Consider the following 6,004-nt stretch of genomic DNA (forward strand, 5'->3'; position numbering starts at 1 on the left):
GGTTACATTATTGCTATGAACAATAACTCATACCAAACGTCGTGAATATAGTATATAGTATCTTGTCAAATGCAAAAGTTTTCCATACCAGCACTAGATTCCGATCGTTCAGTTTGTATGGCAGCTATAAGTTATAGTGGTCCGATATCGGCAGTTCCGATAAAAGAGCAGTTTCTTGAAGAGAAAATGAAGTTCACAAAATTTCAAAACGATATCTGAGGGACTAGTTCGTATATATACAGACAGACGGACAGGCAGACAGACAGACGGACATGGCTAAATCGACTCAGCTCAACATACTGACTATTTAAATATATACTTTATAGGGTGAGCGACGTTACACAAACTTCAACTTCCGACCGGTGTTACAAACTTCATGGCAGACTTAATGTACCCTGTTCAGGGTATAAAGAGTATACATACATATGTATGTATATCTGTTGAAGGATTAGAAAGTATTTAAAATTTTGGATGTTCTCCGGTAACTACAGCGAATATTTGGATTGACGACCAGGTATAAGGGACCAATTGCTGCAATTTATTTTCAGCCCGACAAAATTTAACATCATATTTAACGCCTGACCAAGCAATGGAAACTAATGCAAATACTGATGTGATCCTATCGATGTTGGTATTATTGTTGTAGCGGTACTATTCTGCCAAGTTGACAGTCTTTGGTCAGATAAAAACCAGGTCCGTTTCGGTTACGTGGATCCGCTTGTCGTAGTGTTGATAAACAGTTAGGATTAAGATTTGTTCCGTCATAAATGAAACCAAACTCAAATGCATTGCAATGATATACTAAGCATTACATTCAGAGCAGTCAACATTTATTCATGGATGGCGTAATTACCTATCAATCCAATCAGGGTTAGGATGTCGACGGAACAGACCTTGGCCGGATGGAATCTGGCAGTATTCCGGTAACGTAGGCCCGGCTGTTGTGGGAATTAAATGGGTGATGCCATATTAAGATCTGCTTTTGACTTCATACTTACCGGGAATGGTTCTGGCTTTAGTGCTTCCAAGTAGTCAACACATAATTAGCAGTTCCGCCTCTATGGCAAGGCTTAATGCAATTATTGGTTCTAGCTTCAATTTCTGTTTGAGAATCTTACGACAAGGAGTCCATCCAATATCTATTTGCCTATTTCTCTTGGTCTCCGTCATTTAACGTTTTCGCGAAAATCTTTTCGGTGTATGAGACCTCGCTACATAAAATTAGTAAGACTATAGATCGAGTGAATTGTGGACGTACTCAGAGTTGCATAGCAGAAGTGACCTACACATTGCCTCTTACAGCTGGAGTTCTCGCCATGCGACCCCTGCTTGTCACATAACTATTATAGATACGACGGTTACCATGGATCACTTCTTCAATTTAACCGCACTGGCTCCAGAATTTATTGAATTTATGTTTAGAAAATATCGATGTCTTAAAACCAATTTTCAATCTGTAGACTTGTTTCAGTACATACATATGTATGTGCTTAGATTGCTGTAGCGCTATGCTTTCCAAAAGAAAGGACAGACCAATTCTAATCAATTTAAACTGGTAGATATTCTACATCAGAGGGGAAACGTTACAACACATTACTCCTTTCTAGAATGCACCACAGGACTTTTCGTATTTATTCTTTAAGATTACTGTGGGAGAAAAGACAATACCTCAGCCAACGGACAGAATAAGTAAGACTGCGAAAATTTTTTCAGGCATCATTAAATATAGTAGAAACACTTAACACTCCGAAGACTGTCAAAGCAATTTTGTCGCAAAATACCATAAAGTGAAAGAGCCAACTCCAATGTGGTCACAGAATGGCCTGATAGCGCAGCAGATGATAAAAGCTTATTCTCCAATGGGGGTGATTATGATGTAGAAGCCATTGACCAGTCATGCTGTTTCGCTGCAGCCATTACACATCATTTTTGTGTGTATATAAGTCAATGTGTGCGTGTGTTTGTGTGCAACGACATCTTTTCTAAAGAATGTAAGAGCACTTTTTGCAGCGAATGAAGCCAATTCACTCGGACTCCAACTTTCGTTTCTGGCCGCTAATAGTGGTCATTCCCTTCAGTTGATAGCTTGATGGTTGATAGTCTGTTTGATGGCTCACACTCAAAGAGGGGAGAAGGTCAGAATCAGTAGGGGATGCTTAAGTATACAGATGTATATGTATATATCTGTCTACATAAAGAAGTATATATTGGGTACAATGAGGGAAAACTTGAAGCTTGGGAAAGAATATTACCGCAAAGTCGTTTTTGCTACTGATCACTGGGTTATTATGTGCTAGCTTCGGGTACAATCTTCAACAGCAGATACACTCTTCCGCGCACAAAATGTCACAGTCCATAACGTGTGTGTATGTTTGCTGAAGGACATGTATTAACACTTGTGGTGTGCATTTTATCTGGAGATATCGTGAGTATACAAATGTATATTTTTGCTGGAAGGAATGATTGGTTGTACGTGTAGCAACGAATATTGATAATGTCCTTTGTTCCTTGTGATTCTTCATTTTCGGTATTGTCTGCTGACATTGTGCCAGAATTGGATGGAGATTACAACCCACGGTTTGGTATTGCTCACTCACCACAAAAGAGTTGAGTGCATTTTGGATGCACTGACACATAGGTATATTACATATATACATACATACGGCACCATTGAGCGATAAGTGAAGTATTCAAAATACATAAATATCTATCGAGGTTTGAGAAAAAATGAGAAAAGGCACAATTTTAAGTCTATTATTCAAAGGAGTCCTCATTACCTTGTTTTGATGTTGGAATTTTACAATTAATAAGTCTTCTTAATATCTTATCCGCCTTGTCTTATCGTGCGTACTGTGTGAAAGACTGAAGCCCACCGTCAACAAACTAACTGGACTTTATCAGTGCGGCATTAGACCTGGAAAAAAAGATCCGTGAAAAAAAGATCGCTACACACCAGCTCTTCATCGATTTTAAAGCCGCCTCGACAGCACGAAAAGGAACCACCTTCATCGGGAAGAACCTCTCCGAGCCGTTCGATACCAAGAGATGTTTCAGCAAGGAGGCTTGTGTGATTTTTTTAATCAACTGCTGGAAAAAATAATACGAGCTGCAGAGCTAAATAGAGAAGTACAATCTTTTGTGAGAGTGGACAGCTGCTGGCGAACCGCCGTTTCAAGTTACGTTTGACATTCATAGATTTGAAGTCGTTGATAATTTCGTCTATTTTGGAACCAGCATCAACACCGACAACAATATCAGCCTTGAACTCCAACACAGAATCGCTCTTGCCATCAGGGGCTACTTCGAGCTGAGTAGAGAATTGAAAAGTAAAGTCCTCTCTCGACAAACAAAGGCAATCTCTAGAACCCTTCATCTGATCAGTCCATGAGATATACGGCGACATAGACATAGTTCAGCGAATCAAAAGGCAGCGGCCGCGATGCCTGGGTCATGTTGTCCGGACGGAAGAGAACACTCCAGTTTTGAAGTTTTCGATTCGGTACCCGCCGGTGGAAGCAGAGGAATAAAATGACCTTCACTCCGTTGGAAAGATGAGGTTGATAAGGACCTGGCTACACTTGAAGTGTCCAATTCGCGCCGAACAGTGAAAGGAAGAACGACTGGCTCGTTGTTGTCAACTCGGCTATGACCACCGAGGAGTGTCTACGCCAGTGAATTTAAAAAGTTTGGAAAGTGATTTTCAGCAGGTACGTTGGTTCTACTCTAAGCCAGAACGATCTCGCAGTCGCACAAGAGCTGGCCATCGACCAGCGCCTGCTAAGTGCGCGTGAGATCCATTTATCCAGTACTACAATGCAATACGCCAATGCCGATACAACTCGGTCACATTCCGATGTGAGCATGGCAAGGGTACCCTCTCTGGCTAGCTCATTGGTTTTGTATTTGTCAGCGATCCTGCTGTGACTGCTGATGCTGAATTGTCTTGATGGTTTTTCTAGAGAGGGTAGACACTCCTTGCCTAGCTAGGAGTGCACAGTTAGTGAAGCTAACTTCCAAACTTCCTTCTTAGCTTCGATTTCTCCCCATCCACATCTCCCTTGTCGGTATGTGAGTACAGAAAAAACCGCCACGAGGAATGTAGTCGAACACGCAGAGAATTTCAGCGTACAAGTTAATGCTCAGAAATTTCTGATTGATGAGATTTTCGTCATAAAAGCAACGGATAGTCGAAGTCTATCCAATCATGAAATCCACACGTTTGCCTATGCCTCACTTTTGAGGAGTCTACTTGTCTCTCCGGGGCTCTCGGTATTGAATGAATAAATGATTCAATTGTGTTCGGAAGCATTCACGAAATTTCCCGTATGTGGACCTTCTCCTTACTACGGTTAACAACGATAACTGCGATAGTTAGGTTATTTTTGGGCCTGATTCAATTTACCTGAACGCGCAATGAGTCTAAAAAGGAACCTCACTGAGTATACAAAAGGCGTTTTTGGTTGAGATCCGTAGAATGAGAGTAAAAAAATGAAGCAAATTAACTCGCGGGAATCGAACTTCATCGGAAACAAGTATCAAATATTTGACCTGCTAGGAGTGCTGTGGGCTACATATATTTATATACATATGTACATATATCTGGCTGCAATGAAATTATTGGACTTCTATAAATTCTTTAAAATATTCCTTATCACGCTGAGCGTGCTTTGGGAGCGCAACATACAATCAAGCACGGACATGTTTATGTTTAAATATATTTACATTGCCGGCGTTTAATCTTGTATCCGCACAATATGCTGTCGTAGCATGACTTACGCCAAATTAGCGATGCAAATATGTTGCCACAAAGTCGTTAGCCTCCGCTTTACATTAAAAATGACTCGCGCCAGCGGCTGCTACCCGAGCCAACAACAATCGCAGCAAACACATCAACAAAGGCAATAACAATGGCATTGCAAGGAAATAAGACGTGAAGCAGCGGGCAGCAAGTCGGAATGTCGTAAAGCTGTTATGGCCCCGACAAACTGCTTCCAATGACAGGCAACATTGACGATTGCAACAAAGGCGGCGGGGTGGTGGTTCTTGTGGAAGGATGGCTTCGTGCAAAATAAGAAAGCGGGAAGAATTAGCTTGACAGCGTTGTATGCAAGATTTATTGCTATTTAAACGCTGCATGATGAGGCACTGCGGCGCCGAGCTGCTGCCCGGGCGCTTGTGCCCGGCGGAGGTGAGGTGCTCTGTTCACCTTGCATGCTGCAACAAGCGCTTCAGCCGCATTATCCCTGCTTTCGCACACATTTCCAAACAGTGCCACGCACACATAATACCGTAAGCAGCACTTATGTGTGTACGAGGAGTGGGGCTCAATGTCACACCTGACGTCGTGCTCAAGTGCCGCTCCGTTGCTAAATTCTCGTCACTCGACTTCGCTCAATTGTCTTGTTGGCATTTGGGGTGGCTCCGACATTGCGATCAAGCGCCCAACTTACCATGTCACCCCATTTATTTTTTATATAAACATGTTATGTCTCCCTGTCATGTTTTATTTGCATTTTCATTTTTCTAATGAGCTGTAATTTCTTTTCTATTTAGGCGGTGGGCGCTCTTGTTGATTTTGCATGGCTTGTTGATGCTGTCACTTGTGTGAATAAGCCGCTTCCCGTCATCGGAGCTCTGTTGTTAGCTCAGTTATTATTGGAAGGAAAATGGAGAAGACAAAGAGGCAGAGCAGTAATTTCGAGCGAACTCCTCCATTTGGACCTCAGTATTAAGACGCTTGATTGAAAGTCTGGTAAAAGAGGGTTATGCCATAGTGAGGATAGTTTGTGTCCAAGGAACACTTAGCTGTGTGTTTCATACTTAAATTGCAGCATTTCAATTATAATTCATGTGACGAAAGGTGGGACATCTCTGATGTTCTTAATACTTTGGTATTTAAAAGGAGTTACTTCGAAAGCTCTAATGACTGCATTTGTTGAAATTGTTCAATAATTTTCAAAATTCTATAAATACCTTTCAAACTTTCTGAATCGTGGAAGAAACA

The sequence above is a fragment of the Bactrocera dorsalis genome, chromosome 2, assembly GCF_023373825.1.
Source record: "Bactrocera dorsalis isolate Fly_Bdor chromosome 2, ASM2337382v1, whole genome shotgun sequence".
Classification (NCBI taxonomy): Eukaryota; Metazoa; Arthropoda; class Insecta; order Diptera; family Tephritidae; genus Bactrocera; species Bactrocera dorsalis.